Raw genomic sequence first — 20,223 nt, 5'->3', positions numbered from 1 at the left:
AATCTCATCTTGTCCTTTACACTAAAACTGGAAATTTCAATGGCTTTTGTTTCTCCTTTGTAATCCCTGACCTGTTAGGGGAATTCAGTGGCAATACAATTATACTATAGGAGTAAAAATCAGATTTGGCCTTTACCTGTAAACCAGATATAAACACTCCTGGATTCAGCTCTTGCCATCAACTTTTGCAGCAATATGTTATGGTCCAGGCATTTAATCCACATACAGCTGAGTCTTGACTGCATAGGGGTAACCCTGGACTATGACTGCATCTGACAACTGTCATGTTATGGCACTTGGTTCTCCAAGATGATAGGAATTCCAGTGTAAATAGGACTTGTGCTACAATGCATGATGAAGTTCAGCTGAAGACCCAAAACACGTGAAAGGGTAATCTGGACTAAAGCAGGCTTGCATTGTTAATCAACATCAGCTTCTCTCTTAAACATGAGCCTGAAGCTGTATTCCACCCACCAGTGGGTTAGGGTTTACAAGATTTTCCTTTGAAGATTTAGCTTATCTGCAATAGATATTCTCTGTGTGGAACAGCTAACAGTTGTCTCTTTATCCTCTTAAATTTAGATTAGAACTGTGATTCTAGCTTCCTTCTAATGCCTGAGATAAAGGGCAGAGATCAAACCACAAGGAAAGTCTGAGTCTCGGAACATAAAAATTAGCTTTACTTAAAGAGAGGGTATAAATTAATAAAATAATGGAGAAGAATAGAAGTTAGGTCAGATTAGGAACTGGGCAAAACTACTCTACTGCTCTACTATGGCTATATATAATATACCTGTCTTTTTGTCACGTTTAGCTCACATTCCTCCAATCTCCTGGCACCATCTGTCTTTGTGTGATTGAGAGGATTTATGGGTAATTCAGAGGAAATAGGAGAGAGTAAAAGATATCAGAAATAAACATGAAAATAGCTTTGGCAGTGTATGTCATTTAGTATTGTGAAAGCTATCCTCAAGTTATCATAATTTTCTCCAATTGCATGTTTTACAAAAGACCCCGCCAATCCCTGCACTTTTGGGTCCATGCGTCATTTACATGACTGGATGTGAATCATTCAGAACTCAGTTATCAATTATCTAATAAGAGAAGCCAAAAGCATATACTCACTGCTAAATGATTTTCCACCATGACTGCTGCAGATGGTCTGATTTTTTATGGTGTCCCTGCAGCAACCTGGATTTTAGCTGTTGGATTTTGTTTGATATTTAGCCAGCTTTTTTCACTAATTTCCTGAGTGGTTCTTTTTCCTTAAGAAATGATATGGTAAACTGAGACCTGAAATTAATACAAATTGATGGTCATTATGTTTTAAGGGCAACCATATTGTTAGACTTTTAGGATATGGCTTTGACAAAACATTTGCCATGGAAACAAAAATATTTGCTATCCTCAGTTCCCAGATATTCCTAGACAACACTACAAAAGCTAGAATTAATGCTGCAGACACAATTTCAGTAACAGGAGGAGTACATTCAGTTTGTGTTTTCTAAAAAATATTTATATATATCACCTGTGTTTAAAAGCTGTGAAATACCAAGTTTGAGTAAATGCTTGAAAACCTAAAATGACAGACATACTTAAGCTGCTGTAAACAATCCTAAGAACCTATTGTCCCATATCACTTTTTGCCTCTTTGTTTTATGTATTGACAAAGTGGATAGAAGTTAGCACTGATCAGTGTTTGCCATACAGTAGAGTAGGTATCTGAGATGTGATAAGTATTTCCTTCTGCAAAGAGGTTTGTGCTACTCTGGGGGCAAATGTTGATTGGAAAGTTAGTACAGGGCACGCCTATGAGAAGCACTGTGGTTTTAATATTCATATGTATAAACCATCTCTAAGCATTCACACGGCAATTTCATATGTGGATTTCCCAAACCATTTCTGATACGTTTTATACAGTAAGTTTTATAGACCATGAAAAGGGCATTCCTGCTTAAGCTAGCCAGATCAACAGATATAATACTTCTGGATGGTAAAAAATAAAAAAGATGCAGCATTTCAATTTCTGAGAGTGAATGAAAAGTTTTAGTAATTGGGGTAGGATATAGATGTGCATTTTAAACTTTGTGTGAGCCACCATTTACTTAGTGGAGCCTGATTCACTCATAGGTCTACTCCCCATCCTTTACCTTTTAAGCCCGTAAGAGTGGACTCATGGTAAAAACCCACTGGAGGCTGTGTCTCCACAAGAGAACAGACATAGGAGACTATTCAATTCTCAGGTCAACAACAATTCAAAAGATCACCTTCATCCACAGCAAGGTCATGGAAATTAAAATTTGCTTTATTAGGAGATACATCTGCACAATTAATTAAATTAAAAAATCTAGACTTACATATCTCCTCTCTCCAACTGTGTCCTGAGATAGAGAGTTGGTATAAGAAAGGGTTGTCTGTAATTCAGACAATTTTGGGGCTGAATTTTTTGGGTGGTGATTTTAAGTAGTCATTCCTTAAACTTAATGATGTAAACTACTGGATTAATATTAAAAATGCTAAGCATACAAATTTTGAGCTGACTGTTATGTTCTTAGCTCTTCTGAAATTCAATTTAGACACCAAGTTTTGGGTCTGATACTGCTGAGTTCAGCGTCAAATTTCCAGCTTCAAAAAGTCAGGACCTCACCTATCTACAATGTAAAATCTTTATTATGCTGTCTAGATGTTCCGCATGCAGTCATATGTACAACATAAGGACTTATAGATGGCTGTTTGGGACCTTTGTGTCTGTTTTGATGGTTTTCCAAGATCATTGAATGCAGGAAGTTTTCTTTGCTCCCTCCTTAAATCTGAAAATAAGATCCTGACCTAAAACTCAATAGAACCATAGAGAAGGTTCTGGGCTGAATTACTTGGCTGGAAATGTTTAGCCAATAGAGCAATTTCATTGTTTTGAACTTTTCTGTAAGTGCTTTCCAATTATATCTTCCTATTTCCAGAAATACATCTTTTGCAAGGTACCTAGATTCCTCTCAGTGGGAAAGGAGGCACCTTCACATATTTCAGCATGTTACCCTGAAAAATAAACAAGTAAAGTCATGAAATTCATGCCTGTTTTATGCCACCCTTTTCAAGGTTAATCCTGCATGTTTAAAAGTTAGAAAGCTGTATGACCTTCCACAAACCCTGGACTCTTAATCCACTGAAGTAGCATTTCAAATTTTACCTTCAGTTTCCAGCTTCCTTCTTCACGCTTCCCCTCATGTCTCCTTCAGCTTTTCACATCTGTAGTGTCTCTTTCATGGAGTACTGCTTCCCAGCCTGTGATCCACATGCTAACAAAAAGATAATCAGAGACAGGAAAGCAATAAACTTTTATTCCCTAGAAGGACTTGACATCAATAAGATCAATACACTTTCCAATCTCCTCTCTCACTCAACAGATAAGATTTGTGAATAGATTGGCTTCTTTTGAAATGCAAAAGAGAAATGTTACGAAAAACAGTTTGACACTTCTATAGTGTCAGGTAAGATAATTGCTTATAAGGAGGCAATTTTTAAACGTAAAATAACCATATTGGACAAGATGAAAATCTTTGCTAAGCAACCAATGCTGAAGAAATTACTTTATGCTGAAGAAATGATCTTTGTTGAAGGAAGTGTTAAGTGTAGGAGCACATTTACTACACTGCCTCAACCTTTCAAGGCTTATTTTGTCCCAGTAAATCTGCCTGGTGGCAGTCGCACATGCAGTCAGATCATAGAATCATCTGATCTGACAAGGACATCTACACATCATGATTTTTTCTTATGCATTGTAGAAAGATTGAATATTTTATTCTCGAGACCCTTCCTAAAGTGTGATCAGCCAGCCTCAACAGTTCGCTCCCCTGTGCAGGCACCAAAGCCCATTTTTGAGGACCCCTCGGTCTTGGGAGCTCTCAGCAGCAGGTGTAAAGCCAAATGTTACAAATTGAGTCATTTGGTGTTTAGTAATCAGTCTCTGCTGCAGTCCGTTATTTCTTATTGTCCTGTTGACTCAGGAGGAAAACAAATCTCTGTGCAGTTTCTAACAACCTATTTAAGTATTTGTAGGCATTTGTTGTGTCTCCTTAATCTTTTTCTAATCTGAGCAGATTTGGTTCTTTCAATCTTCCCTAATGGCATTTCCTTTTAATTATTTTTAATCAATTTGTTACTGTCCTTCAGGGAAGTTTCACTTCTGAGTTAAAAACAACTTGGACTGTGCCCTGTCTCTAGAAAGGCTTTTATCTTTGTGTGAAATCTGCTTTCTGCAGCTGGAGCCCTGTGACACTGCATGCAAGACTGTCTACTGCCGCCTCAGTTCTAAGTGCCTGGTCTCTCCATTCCCCTGCAATTAAGCAATCATACACATAAATGAAAACAGAGTACAGAGCAAATGCAAAACGCAACAGAACATGGTTGCATTGGGCTGTTCATACTGCTGGGTAATGGAGAACCTTGACCTGGGATGTTTTGCATACAGCTTGGCCATTGCACCTTGAATTCTAGGATTGAATAATTCTACTTTATCTACTCAATGATTATTAAATATTAATAATGAGCAGCCGCAAGCCTGCCATCATTTCTGGAATATTGGCTTTGTCCCATGTTGTTTGGGCAGCGCATCAGAATGCTTGGTTGAGTCCCTGAAAATAACATCCAGTGCCTCCAGGGACAGTTTACCTCAAGGCTCTGACTGTAAACTGAAGACTGTGGTATTATTATAGATGGACTAGAGCCAGCTCTGGATCAGATCCAGAGCACTAACCTGTCTCTGGAATAAATGCCTGAACTGGCACGTAGTAGATTGACTCCCTCAAATTTAACTGAACAATCCTTGGTAGGCTTGCCTAGTCCGTAGACAAGAAAACATTTTAGTAATCTAAGACAGGACAGCAGAGCTGCCACAGTGGAGTCTGACTGAATCAGTCAAAGCTTTCAGAAGCATCACATCCCCAAAGACAGCATGTACTAGATGCAGTGGGTTAGACAGGCTGTACTGGAAGACCTTTCTATCTCTGACTCTGAGAGATCATACCTCCAAGAGTCACCAAATAGAGCTTGAAACTGGAGCTCATGGTCATCTTTACAATACCTGAGATTAAATTAAAATAGGAAACAAACTGGACATCAGGTATAATTTACTTTGCTAACAGCATTGAAATATCCTGAGCTTTTCTCATCCCCCCACAGCTTGTTGCAGCCAATGAGGAAGATGTGAGGAATACAGTGATATTGCCACAAAGTGGAAGGTGTTAAATGCAGAGCTGCAACCCCCAATTTTTCCCAGCTGTGTTTTTCATTCTAACCATTTATTCTTGCAGTGCTTGGTCTTGATTTAGTAAGGCTTTCCACACAAGAGAATGATCTGATTCTAAGAATATATCTGTCTACATGTTTCCATGGCGTTTATTCCCCATCCACCCCCATCCCTCCAAGGAAGTGCTCGGCTTTTATTGTTGTGGGGTTGAGGTTTTTTAATCATCTTTTTGGCAGGGTTTGGCATGGATGTGAAAAATTAACAAAGAACAAGCACGCAAGTATGAGCAACCCATCTCTGGGATTGCAGAGGTTATTTCTTCTCCTTCTGCTGTAACAGTGGTGGGTAAGGGAAGAAGGACCATAGTTCAGAGCACTGAAGGGCCACAGCATTAATGCAATAAGAAAAAAAGCAGTGTCCATACTTAATTTGCATAAATGCTGACCTGAATTTTTTTCCTTTTTCTCATGAACAACTGCACATGCAACTGTCATAGTTGCCTATACTACTGCCTTGAACATAACAGCAGTGACTTGCTGTTTGCCACCTGTCACAAAAATCTGCTGCTGAACATTTGCTTTATGCAAAAGGGACACTTACTTTGTGAAATGAAGTTTTCATGAGCCCTTCAGGCCTCAACTTTGGGCCTCTCAGCCCTCTTCCTCTGTATGAAAAGAAGCTATCTATTAAAAATAAGCTTCTTCGTGGGATGGTTAAAGGGGTGTTAGTGGAGACCTCTGCCCAGTGCTCCTGCGTGGGAAGGACCTCTTTAATTGCTCTGTCTTTCTGTTGCCCTTTCTCTATTCTTTCTTCTTTTGTTCTTCCTTAGGCTCTTTCCTAATTACTGCTATCTAATCACCACAGAGACCTTTCTTGTCTTTATTCTTTAATCTTTTATCCCAGAGCTATAAAATTAAGAGCAAAGCTACTGGGACACTTCTAAGTGTCTTAGGATTTTGAGTGCCTCTGTTTGTGGGTGCGCAGTTTGGGCCATACTACCAGTTTTTCAAGAACTGATGATCACTGCCTTCTGAAGTAATCATCTTCAGAGGTGTTAAGTTTGGACCCAGATTTACTAGGCAGTTTCACAAATAACAGGCTTTGGTTCATTATCTAGTCCATGGGAAAGAAAAAGAGTGGGGGATATGCCTAAGGTCAGAACACAAGTGGTGGCTCGAGTACTGACGATTTATAATCCTTGAGTTTAATTTTGTTTCAACACCTTGTTTTCAAGATGTAAGGCAACACAAGCAACTAGTCCTTTGCCAATCTCAGTGTGAAAAAATAAGTGTTTTCCTCTCTGTGCAGAGAATTGGTCATCCAATACTGTCTTTTTTCATTGATTCCAGTGGGATTTCTGCCTAAGTGGTACTTGCAGGCTCTCTGATAGGTGGTCGTGATGTCATAGCATATAGTTTAGCTGCTCTCATGGCATCCTCTACAGCTGTCGTCTTCAAAATTCAGTCCTATGAACTGTGTTCAAATTGGAGGGCTAAAAATGCTGGACATGTTTCCCTAAATCTGCAAAGTGACCAGAATTACTAAATGAAGGGTTTGGGGCTCAGACAGGGTACTTGATACCACAGAACATCCCTAGTGTGGATTTTTAAAGCATATGTAGAAGTCAGTCCTGGACATTGTGCTCATTTTGTCTACATAGTGTTTCTGATAAGATTCACAAGAAAAAGAGAAAGGGCAGCCTTGTTGGCTGATACACAGTTGCAAGTCGTTCAGATTCTTTGATAGTTATTTCTTCAGCATACCTCTAGTACGTAAGTGGGTAGAGTGCCTATCAGATGAAGACTTATTAGCGGTGTACTATGAGATCTAAATAACAGGTGTTTTATTTGAGATTTTTGTGTGTGATTTCACAACTGACAGCTGGATTCATCGTCTAAAATATAGAATGGATTTCTAGTGATATCATAAATTGGGGAACTGGCTACAAAGGCAAGTGGGATACACCGATCAAGTGCAAAAAAAAGAATCAATAGTGCTGCCTCCCCTTAGTAAAGAAGGTAGTGATTATCTACAGCTTACAGTACTGTTTTTCATTATCTTTATTTTTAAGGACTTAATTGACTATGTAAATCAATGAACAGTATGTGCTCGTGTATTCCCGTGCATGCGGCAATCAGTGCTGGTCTGATATACTTGTGGTAGAATTTGCTATCAGACTGCACTGAGATAAATAGAAGCCTTTCTAAAATAGCAGTACAATAGAACAGGCAGAAAATCCTTTCTGGATAATCAGCCATGCAAATGTAAATAGAAAATAAACAGAGACAGGAAGGGAAAGCCCAGAATTCTAAGATGAAATGAAATCTTTAGATTTGGAAACCCACCATCCTAGGGGATATTTCCATGCTTGAAATCAGCGTTTTATTCTTTTGGAGTGAATTTCCAAAGCCTTTAAAAGATGAAAAGGTTTTTAAATAACTAAGCAGCAGTAAGAGATGGAACTGCTGCAGTAAAGAAAGAACTGTGAGCCCTTTGGCTAAATAGCTTTTGGGCTTTTGGATGACTTTTACAAAGATCAACCTTTTCCTTTTCAAGGGAAAAAAAAAAAAAAAAAAAAAAGCTGTATGCACTTAACGTAGGAACAAGGCAACACATGCAAAGCTCTATTACTTTTGCCTCAGGAGGCCTAAATTCAAATCCTGATTAAGTCTCACAAGTCAAAATAATTTTTGGAGGTCACTACATGGCATTTCTGCAACTTGTAAATTCACCCAACAAGCTAACCCAGTCGTGTAATCAGCCTCATGAGAGCATGGGGAGCCTTAATGGGTGATGGTTTCTGTACAGGGATCTGACTTCAGCAGAACACTGGAGACAGTTCAATAACATGAATCTCCTCTAAGTAGATCTACTGCTCAGGAGGCAAAAAGAGTAGTGCAATAAGAAGGCAAAGGTAATGCCACTATTGATGTTAGCTGTTCGGTAGGGACGATAAGGAAAAATGGTCTGTCAGCTACCTGTATCAATGAGCAAAATGGATCAAGAGCCAGGGGCATGGCATACTAGACTCCAGGCTATGTTTGTGGAAAGTCATGGAGACCTGCCCAATCTGGGAGTTTTATCTGTCAAAGTTCTGCCTGGGTCAGTGCATCGTCTGTTCTTTTGCAGCTGGTCTGTATGGCCCAGTCAGTCTCAATGCAGACAGAGGGTGACCTGAAACACCTTTCTAAAATAAAATAAAACAAAATAAAATAATGCCAGCAAACAAACAAAAAACACTCTTTTGTTTGAGGTAATTATTTTCATCCTCAAAATGCAACAGATACAGTGCACTACAGAATAAGAGTTGCTTCATAACTTGACAATAAATCAATATCAAGATTCGTCTTTGGGTAAAAACAGACCAAAGAAAAATTTAAAACTAAAATGCATGTATGCAAATATATGGCTGAGAGCTTGCTATATAGAAGGATTTTGATTTGCAGTTACTTGTCCGTTTGAATTTCTGTTTTGGAAGTTTGCATTGGGGGTTTTGGAAGTTGGGTTCCAAAGAATTATTGTTAGGCTGCTATCCCTGCTAGAACAGTAATTCAGAAGGGGTGAGTACACTGAAATCAGTGGGTCGCTTTGTTCAACCTCCTACTTTGTTCTAGAAGCACTGGAATCAGACCATGGCTGACTCATCTTAAATGCTTTTCATTCATCTCTCTCCAGTGTTGCCCTCAAGGATGTCAGTGTGCTCTGTACACTGAAGGATGAGTTCTGATCTTCCACTGGCGCAGTTTCAGTTCTCTGCCTTCAGTGAAGTTAATCTAGAATTAACACTTTGGCAAAAGAGGTCTACACATCCAAGCACAGAAACCAAGGGCTGCAAAGACAGTTGTGATACAGAACACCATGAATCTACCTGTGTTTTCTATGCAGTGCTATAGGTTTTATTGGAAACAGTTCGTGTAGCTGAAACTGGAGGGGGAACTGACATGAACTGGCCAGGCCACAAACATTGATGGCCTCTTTGATAGCAAAATCCTTCTCAGGCCTGCTTTTCTGAGACTGATTCCCCTCCAGCTTACTTTGTTTCTGGAATGTCAGGGTATCTCGACTGGCAGTGACCACACATGAGTGACTTTTCTATACTACTTTTCCAAAATGAACTTTAAAGAAGGAAACAGTTATAATTGTTCTTTCCTAGCTAACTAGGAACAGAAGCAACCATGAGTAATCAATTAGATACCAATAGTTCTTCCTTAAGTCTCAGTGGAAGACATGCTCTGATTGATTCTAAAGTGCATGGATAAGTGTTCTATGCTAAACTGAATTGAAATATATTGAAAAAAAGGTTTGTTTGTTTTTGTGGTTTTCTGATTTCGGTTGTTTGGTTTTTATTTTGCCTTTTTTTTTTTTTCCTTCTTTTACATATTAAACCTAGAGAAAGAGGGTGAGGTGGCAAAGCAAGAGGTTTGTTGGAGCTCTGAATTAAATTGCCTTTGCTGTAAGAAATTCTAGCTGTGTAAATAATGTTTGCAGAATCCCTGTGTTGCCAAACACTCTGCAGAGGTACATAGTGCCCTCCATTAAATAATAATAATAATAATAATAATAACATAATAATAATAATAACAATAATAATAATAACAATAATAACAATAATAATAATAATAATAATAAGCACACATGGTACATGTATTATTCCACTATTATTTTTGTTTTCCCACCCTTAGTATAATTGACTACAGGAATTTCCCAGTGATACTTGCACTAACAATTCAATATACTTAGGTTATGTCGGCAAAATCCACTTTTCAGGTAGTTGACTTGCCATGGTAACCTGTGCCCCTTTGGGACATTACTGATACTAATAGATTTTGCAACTTGGTGAAATCAAAACTAAGTAACACTGTTGTTTTCTTCAAATCAAGGGAGAGCCTAACTTTATCTGTTTTGAAATGGTAAGTGTGGTCAAATGCCAGCAACCTTTAGCAGTAGAAGGAAGGACAGTAGACTTGTGTGAAGGCCACTTAAAATTATGGATTTAATTAAGACAGTAGTAAACAGACCCATGTCAATATTCCTCCTACCTCTTCTGCAAGCACAAACTACCATGCCATAGAAATATGGGATCAGTGAGCATTTTCAAAACAAATCGCTTGCAGTGGAAAAAGTTCAGCTCAATCATTGTGTACCACAGACATTTTGACCTGCTGGTATTTGAATGCAAATTTTAATTCTCTTCCCACTCTCAGACAGAGACCTCATATTTCCCATAATAGCTCAGCCTGTTAAAGAACAGCCGACTGCAAAAAACAATGGGCACCCAGACCAAGAACAGATGAAATATGAATATAGAAAGTTACCAAAGAATGAAAGGATATCGTGGAGTCCAGTGGCTATACAGTGGAGGGTAAAAAATGCAGTGGAAGGATTCATTGTCAACATTATGGTGTCAGCAATCTGGGGCTAGATGATTGAAAATTGTTCCTTTTTTTATGTCTCAGACTTTATACAGCCTTTCCCAGCTGCAGAAGGGGGCATATCCATAGAAAGGTGGGGCCATATTTAATGAGTGATGAAAATATAACTCAGTACTGCTATAAAGAAATAATCTTGGCATATTCTATAAGTAGCAATGCACTTCCTGCATGCTATGTACAACAAAAATAAAATACCATTTGCTTCATATCTTTTATGTTTTCTTCATTGGAGGGAGTTCATATAAAGACAAAATGCCATTCCACTGTGATTGTATACTTGCAGAGAAGTTCAAGTAGCTATTCTACATGTTTTCAGTTTGTCTGCCATCAAGCAGCTGACAGTTAAAAGGTTGTGCTTCAGGATCTCTGTGGTAGCCTTGTTCTTCCACAGATTGCCATAGCCTGGTAGGGCCCTTCTGCACGATTCCTGCTTTTATACTGACCAAGAATTTCAAGCCAGTCAAGGTGTACTTTTTTCAGGAGTGTGTGCTCTTGTGACTCTGAAATTGAGCCTGGCACTACTTTCAATTGTCTTCTTCATAGAGCAGTGTGGGAAGCTTGGTCAGTTCTGGATACTTCAACGTCTTATCAAGAAAATTGGGCAGTATAGCAGTGAATTATAGCTATACCCAAAGTGTTTTTTTATAAAATGAACCATGAATTAATGTTCTTCTGGATCAGAGAAGGTGTCCTTCAGTGAGGACATCTAGACCAGAAAAAACATAGTCTTTGCTAACAGGATTGAAGAGGCAACCTCTGCAGACTCCATCTTTTCATATGTCTGCTTGTTTCCCCTTCTCTCTTCTGTACTCATCTTGCATTGTTTCCCTTGATGTTTCTGTTGTCTTTATCAAGGCAGTCCTTTCTCAGTGAATGTCTCCATTCAGCTCCTGTGGAGAGTTCAGAACAAATTGCTAATATTTCTGGCTCAGGTGGAATTTCAATTTGCTCTTTCTGTCACTACACAACACATAGAACAATCAGGGAACCAAGGTACATGTAGGAATTTTGGAACACTGCAGATTATTCTTCCTACATTATTTGCTTTCATCTACACTGACCATATACCAGAAAAACCTGTCTGGAGCATTTTTTTACTCTGTTTTACAATCCCTGTGCACTTGTCTTCACCCAGGTCTGTCTTGCCTGTGTCCTGAAGACACTCTGAAAAAGGATTCTAGCTGTCTATTTGCACATACAAAATTTGTAAAATTCCATAATTGAGGTTAGACAGTAAGAAGAGACTTATAAATGCTTGGAGATGACAGCTGAGCTTAAAACTTGCCTTCCCCTTAAGAACTTCAAAATAAAGCAAATGTGATTGTCAAAACAAATAACTTTTAGCATGAGCAACTAATCAAGTTCTGCTCCTTCCTTTGAGTGTTATCAGACTGAGCCTGGGGTGAACACTCCAGTCTCTTCTTTGCATCCATCTGATAGTGTCAGCTACAAAATACAGAGTATTTCAGAATGGTTGTAAGGAGCACCTGTGGCTTACAGTCCTTTTAAGACCATTAGAATGTCAATGCTTAGAAAGAAATTCTCCCCAGAATAAGAGCAAAGGCATCTGGAGTTCTTTGCTTATATTTTATGCCATTTGTAAGAAATTTTATTCTATTGTTTCCAAACCCGTAAAAGTAAGTCTAGTTCCTTTTTTTTTATTATTCCTTTTTAATATATATTTTTGCTTATTTGGGGAGGTTGTAATTTTTTCACCCCCTTCTTTCTCCTTTACCTTGAGTCAGCTCTGAGACCTTCAATTCCCACTCCTTATCACCTGTCTTTAAGACTCAGGAAGGCTTAAAGTATTTCAAGTTGACAAGATAAATGATAATACTTCTCATGATGCACTAGAATGTCTAGACTGAAATGCTTAAATCTTTTGCTTGAACCAATGATTTTGTAATTTCTTAGTCACTGTGTACACAAAACTTATAATTTTATGGAGCTTTTTTCCCCTGGGAATTTCAGAAAATGAGCTCTTTATCATATATTTCTCCCAGTCCTGTGCCTCATCCTGTTCAAGCAGAGCACTTACGCATATCAGTTCAATTCTGCTGGTAACAATAATATTGACCATTGGCTTTAATGGAATTACTCATACGCTGTAAATTATGCACATACATGAGTACTGGATTAAAAACCAACCAAGCGAAGACAACTAATTAGATTTCAAATATTGAAGGATCTGCAAGGTGGAATTTTCATCCTTAGGATAATAATGCAGTAAATCTAAATCCATCTTTAAAGACATATGGTGGGTAACAAATATGCGTCTTTTCTTGCTCCTTCTGTGAATGGTGAAGTCAGACAGACACAAACTGTATATAGACTTACTTGAGGAGTATGTAGAGACCAAGCAGGGATTTCTAAAGCAAGAATGTGCTTTTTTCATGTCATTATTGACAAGGTGTGTATGAGCCTTAAAACATTCAGGTTCCAAGCACAATAGCAGATTCGGAATCTGTAGGATTTCAGTGCTATATAATCAATCCCACAGTTTGTCCCACAAGTTAGAAGTGCTTATGGAACTTGACATATATAGAAAGCCAATTTTCATACTGTGTCTCTTTGTAATTCCTCATTCAAATCTTCTTGGGGCCTCTTTTTAGCATTAATAGTTTTGTGAAAAAGTTAGGAATTGTGAATAACAATGAGTAATTTCCTTGTTAAAAGTAATTTCAGATTAGTGTAGTTTATAATAAATTGCAAAATGCATAATTAATATATTTAGCACATTACATGGAAGAAGCAGTATAACATACACAGGACCTGGCAACCTGACCTAGTGGGTGGCATCCCTGCCCATGGCAGGGGGGTTGGAACTATGTGATCTTCAAGCTCCCTTCCAACCCAAGCTGTTCTGTGATTCTATAACTGTTCGGAGGTCAAAGAAGAATACAGAATGCAGGACTTGTTACCAGATCTAACCAGCAATGCTAAATTCCTGAAAATGCAGAGGTTGGTTTGTTTGCATCACAGTCTAAATAGTCAAAGACCAATTAACTAGAATAACATGCTCAGAAGAGCATGATCACTGAAGACCAGTTGTCAGATGCCTTAGATCTCTAAGGAGATGTTGAGAGAAAGGAAGGAATCAGACCTTTCACATCACAAGTCCTCAGAGTGCTCTGTCTACTAGCAAGAGCTCTTAAAGTAAAGAGAACAAGGACGTCAGAGCCAAGGTTTTCCTAAGCCTGAATCAGCTTTGCAGTTGAAAAGTTAACCAGAAAAGAAGGATTTATTGAACAAATTGTTTCTTTTTTGTTTGCTGAGCAGCCTCAAAAATCACGCTATCACCATTTACAGTTGTTAGTTGGATGTTTTTAGGAGCTACTAGCTCCCTTTTGTTCATTTGGGATGAGTATTTTCTTCCACAGATATTTCTGCAGATGTGATATCTCTAGAATGAGGAAAGGTGTCAAAAAGTATCTTTCAGTTTTGCTTCTTCACTGTATTGATTTATCTGGACATTTTCTAGCAAATCATCCTGCCTTAATTACTTCTGAAGGATTGCATCAATTTTATCAGACCATTTTAGTTCACTGACTGGATGAATGCAAAGCATTTTAGTCAGTCAATGTCAAGTTTAAAAAAAAAAAAAGTTTAAAAAGTTTAAAAAAAATAATAAACCTTTAACAATTGTGAAGCAGTATGAAGTATAATGAAAGAAGAAGAAATAACAGAAGAACCTAGGGTTTACTGACTGCGTATAATGTAGATTCTTCTTGAATATGCTCAACACAGCTGTAGCTGTAAAAGGTGAGGTTCCATCCTTGGTTTATTTTAATTGTTTTTGTGCTTGAATTATGACTAAAGAAGTTTGGGGGAAACATTTTTCCCTCACAATGCAAGCCAATGCATTATCCAATAAAAAAAGTTTCTAATGCTGTTTGAGCAGAGTTTAAAGTCGTAGTTCCATAAGCATATGAGAATAAATTACATTTACCTAAATATTCATGGAAAGAGAAGGAAAGAGGGGGTGAAAAGGAAAAAAAAAAAATAATACAAAGCTTTCCATTTTGTAATTGAACAGTGAGAAATATCTAGGTCTCATGTTAATATGTATATACATGGTCATTTATGTATCACCTGTAAATAGGGTACCATTTGATCTATAATCAAAGCTAAGGAAAAAACTTCTACAAATCCTTAAAGTTCTGAAAGTGCTTAAGTACTTTTCCCAAAACAGAGGGTTTTAAAAATGAAGGCTTCAAGCAGGAAGCTACGTTCAGAGACAGTTAAGTGTTGCTTGTGCCTCCTCTTCTTTCTGCTGTCTCCTTCTACACATATTCTCCAATTTTATTTCCCTGTGTGTTTACAAGCAAGATTTAGTTTCAACTAGAGATCTTGCTATTGGCCATAACCATTGTATATGGCTAGATAATTTCCTGGGGCAGTGAATTCCACAGATTGGATTTAGCCTACAAAAAATAGCATTTCTTCTCAAAATTTTCAAATTTACTGCCCTTTCATTTTATTGAATACTCTACTCTTCTTGATTAATGCCACTTTGTGAAAGGTTATACACTTCATTATATAATACTTGAAGCACTTGACTTATATATTAAAAAAAAGGCTATCATAACATTCTATGGTCATTAAAAATCAATTAGCAATTTATTCAAGAAATACAAGGCTAACCCTGGTGTCCCAGCTAACTTACTAAGCTGTTGCTCTCCAGTATTGTGCACTGAACAAGACAGACTTCTGATTTTTTCTTCAACTGTCCATTTAGTATGAATGTCTTGCTGCTTTCCAGTGACAGCTGCCCTTCTATGATGGATTAAACTTCTGCTGTAACTTGAGCTTGTCAGTTGTTTATGAAAGACATTTGGCACAAAGTGTCAGGGTGTGGGTATGTGAATTGCCAAGTCAGCAGAATTTAGTGAATTGTGTCTTCCCCTCCTATTATCTGGATGAAAGATGTCCACTGTGTGCTTGGTGATGTTGAACCATTATATTAATAGAAAATATGCCTCTCACATTATCTTTGAACTATGATGCTAGTGTAATGAATGAGAAATTTGAAAAATGTGCCAGGCTATTGTCCCTGAGGAAAAAAAAAAATCTCTAAACAACCAGAGCACCCACGTCTCGTGTAGCTCCAATAATATGTCTTCACATAGTTCTGAAGAATCACAAGATATAGGCATAAAAGTGTATTTATAGAGACAAATCAACTTTTAATTCCTTGGCCCATACTGAAACTGCTGGTTGCAATTGTGATTAACAAACAACAGAATTAAAAATCCTGGTGCTATTGCTAGGTGATTATCTGTGTAATTGAGAAAAAAAGCCTTCAACTGAAGGTTGCAATGCTAAGGTCATAGCAATTAAGGATGCTTGGAAAAGAAGAGGTCTCCCACAATGCACAATGTTCATCAGACTTCTTCAGATATGATGAAATGCCTTCTCTCCATCTTGATGTTGAGCAGTTTCTTTGACTTGCAAGAAAAATAAATAAATAAATAAAAGTATCAGGATCCAATTCCTTTGGTTTGTGTGTAGTGAAGTTGTTTGTGTTTGGTGAAATTGTTTGTAGTGAAATTATTTGCTTTGTCCAGAGAGGAAAAATTGACTCCAAGTTTGTTTATAACAAAGGATATGTGTTGCAACCAATGAAATCGGAGACATGGGTTTTCCCAGAAAGACAGTTTAGCAAAACACACCAAAACAAAGACCACGTCATGTGGCAGTTAAGTGTGTAGTGGGTATCCAACATATGACAGGCTACTTCTCAAGCTCTGACAAAAGAATAGATTGTGTATGTCCATCCCAACTTGGTTCACGGTACTTAAAGCTACTATAGTTCCTGCTACATGAGCAATCATTGCTTCTTATGAGTATTTATTGACTGGCCTCAAGGCGAAAGAATGACACAGATCCAGAAACGCTTGAAGAGAATGCCAGGTGTGTTTCTTTAATCACAGTATTTCCAAGCATAACAAGCAGGACTCTAATTACATAGCCCTGCTCAAAATACAATGTTCTAAAGATCTCTTTAATTCTGATTATGTAACTTGTTCAGGAAACAGGACACAGTCTTGTATGTCAGGGAATGAAAATCTCTGTCCTCTTATTGTAGGTGTCTAGGATGACCAGGCAGTAACTCCATTCATTAAGGGTGAGAAGTGGTGCAGAGTGTTACTGACTGTAATGGTCCCTTCTGTCACCGCAAAACTGAGAAACAATCCAAAACAATGTTGATGTTTGAGGGAAACTTAGAAACCCTTCAGAGAAAAATCCCATCCTGTTCCTTTCTGCCCAAGTTAATAGGTAAACTACAGTATGAACAGGCATTTACAAAGTGCAGTAATTTGGTCCTAGTCCCAAACCCATCCACGTGAGCCCAGAGCATAGTTAGAGCGTTGCTATATGAGAGGCTAAGCTGGATTCTCCAGAGGTCGTTTGTTCACTAAGGAATCTCTTGAGCAAACTTCTTCCTTGAGGGGACAGAGGTTCGGCCTAATTCAGCTTCAGTGATCTTGAGTCTGTACCTGAATACTGAGATGAGATGGTGACATTTTGTTGTACAGTACCCAGTGAGGCAAGGCAGTATTTCACTTTGTAGATTGGAAGACAAAGCATAGTGAGCCAAAAAGATGTCCCACAGTGCTAGAGAAGGTATGTAGCTAATCAAGAGAAGGAATCTAAGACCCTAATCTCTGAGGTGCCCCTAAGAGGTGACACATCAGCAGCATTCAGAATTGTAGCAACTTTCTCACTGTTGACAGTAGTGAGATGTAAGCGTGGAGAAGCGAGCTATAAAAGGTCAGGCAGTTTGACTCAGAAAGCAGAATTATTTCTATAAATGACCATCTGCAGATCTATACCAATGCTATGCTTCCAGCTGACCTAGCAATCATCCCACACATACTTAAATTGACACCAAGTTGAATCACCTTGACTGCTGTAACTGGAATATTGTCATTCAAATCTACACTGGCTGATAGTCTTTGTTCAGATCTGTAAATGATCTTCCTTTTCTGTTGAGATTCATATGGTTAATAATAAACACCCCAGGGAGAAATAAACAGAGAAAAAGTGCACTCAGCAACCAGGGATCTAAACTGGCTATTGGCAGTTGTACTGTCTACCCTAGTGACGTAATTTATAAGAGATCCCATTTGTGTTCACTGTAGGCAACGCTAAAAAAAATATTCTATAGACCTAATTTTCTACACTCAGTAATGTGTAAATGGTAAATCTCCTTCTGATTGTCATGACCCTGTGCAGCTTCTCTATTTCAGTAGCACAATTAGGAAAAATCATCTGTACCACCTAAGTTATGTTTGCAGTGAAAGCCTCCAGCTGCAGTCAACAGGACACGTGTATGCATGCACATGTGATTAATAGCTCCTTATTTGCAGAATAATGACATTTCCAGGAAGCATTTTCAATGAAAGACAGATGCAAGGTTTTTAATGATAACTGTATGGGAGCATTGTTCAGTTGTGGGTACTCTATTCTGGACTTCTAGGATACTTCCATTTTAGAGGAAGCATTTCCAGATATTTGGAAGGATAAAATCTTAGCCAAGAATTTAACGTTTCTTAAATGTTGATATGTTACTGTTACTGTTTTGAGTAAGTGTTACTTCTTTTTTCCCCAAACCTCTGCCAAGCAGCCTACATCTCTGCATTTCTCTTGAAAATATTTTTCAGGATCAAATAGTAAACTCACAGTGTGCTGTCTCCATACCAAAGCTTTTTGTTTGTGTTTTTACATAGTTTACCAAATACCTAATGTTACATCAACATATAACATACATTCCTAGCACCTGTGGGTCAATTTCACAATATTTGGAATGATTTCACCTTCTGCTAAAGAAAACAAGATGTGACAGTATCCCACATATGGAGTCCAGCAAGAAAGAGAGAGAGTAAATACACAGCTATCTGCCAAGGTTTCTCTGCTCTTGAGAAGATACCACAGTCTGCTTCTCAGCTTACCCATTACATATATGGCTGAGCAGTAAAAAGGAGGTGAAAAATGGACCTCACAAATGTTCAGTCTGAGAATTCCCAAATGCTCTGCTATACCAGGAAGCAGGTCTATTTTTCAGGACCAAGTTGTGCTGATGCTAGCTGATATAATCATTATGCAACTGTGCAGGCACTGGGACTAGCCAGAGTACACTGTATTCTAGTTATATACCTTACCAGACCACAGAGGAAGCTTCTTGTCATCTGGAAATTTCTTCATGCCAGAATAGTACGAAGTTCTCTACCAGAAATTTTGGCATTTGTTATTTAAGATTCACTCATACCACATCTTATAAAAGTTCTACTTTTCCAGCTGACTTTCCCAGATGAAGAAAAATACTGCCAATAGATAAGTGCTACATAGCTGAGACTTTTTTATCACCATCCATCATAATTAAAAGGAAGTCAGGTCATCATTGTGCCTGCATAAATTCTTATGGCAGTTTCTCAGTCATTCTAAATCATTGTTTGTGTGGATTTTTTTTTATAGATAGTTGCATTTTTTGTAGAAGAAAGAGGATGTTAGGTCCAATTTCTTGACCTAATTCCAGCTTAGGTAGTTATGCTTTGCCTGCCTGATTTATCTGCTGTGATTGTGGGTGAATATTTGCTTCCATCTTGTATCATAGTGTTTTGTTTTCTTTAATGCATTGCTGTGTTTCACTGCAGAGGTGTCTGTGGGATGGTCATGTCATGTAGGATGCAATGTGTCTTGCAAACATAAAGAATAATTAGTGATATTCCCATAATAACTGAGCAATTCTACAACAGTATTCAAAGGGAAACTGGGTAATATACTTAGGGAGTGTTAGAGAAACTCCTGGATTTCTGAAGAGAGGTGTTTCAGGTACTCTGCTCTGACTACAAAATCAATCAGTCCTGTGAGGAAGCAGCTGATGAACTGTTTTCACAGAGTTAGATTTTGAACTTCCTTTTTAATGAGTCCCTTTCAGTTAAGTTGCAGCTGAAAGAGCCCAGAGATAGAATTCTGTATTGGCCCATTGACTGTGGACTGTTGCCAGACACGGACCTTAGTGACTGTACTTTGAAAGTAAAATGGATGATGTACTTCCATCCACAAAGAACTGATTATATTAGTGTTACTCTCCTGCCTTGTCTTGCTGAAGGTCTGAAATTCCTTTCCTGAGTTGTTATGAATCTTGAGTCAGATTGCCTCCCCTAAAGTGTGTCTCAGTGCCCATGTATGGAAGAATATTTCTTCTGTGATCACAACAAATGCTTAGGTTGCAAAGGAGAGAGCATTTTCCTAGAAGGAGAGAACAACATATGATAAAATTTTACAAGTGTGGAAAACAAAGGAACCTAAGTTGCTTTATGCCTTTTAGGTACTTTCAAGTCTGCAATTTAAGTCCATAAATCATTTTAGTGCTCCTGAATATGTTAACCACCATCTGTTTCTTTAATGATGCTGTGTCTGGCTCAGGAGATAAGTGTTTATGAAAAGTAATGAAGAAGGGGTTTTGGTATTTTGATACCATCATGAAAATGAGATATTGAGGTATCCAGCAACTTTCCAAAATTTTGAACTTCAGAGGAC

The 20,223-nt window shown here is 38.1% G+C and overlaps 1 protein-coding gene across 17 annotated transcripts in view; it reads left to right on the top strand.

Annotated features, from left to right (window-relative positions):
• The window catches only part of CACNA1C (calcium voltage-gated channel subunit alpha1 C), a 481,405-nt gene that overhangs the window by 310,677 nt on the left and 150,505 nt on the right, over positions 1–20,223 (top strand). The gene's annotated exons all lie outside the window — the stretch shown is intronic.

This window comes from Aythya marila (assembly GCF_965140915.1).
Source record: "Aythya marila genome assembly, chromosome: 1".
Classification (NCBI taxonomy): Eukaryota; Metazoa; Chordata; class Aves; order Anseriformes; family Anatidae; genus Aythya; species Aythya marila.
This window is presented reverse-complemented; position numbering and strand designations above follow the sequence as displayed.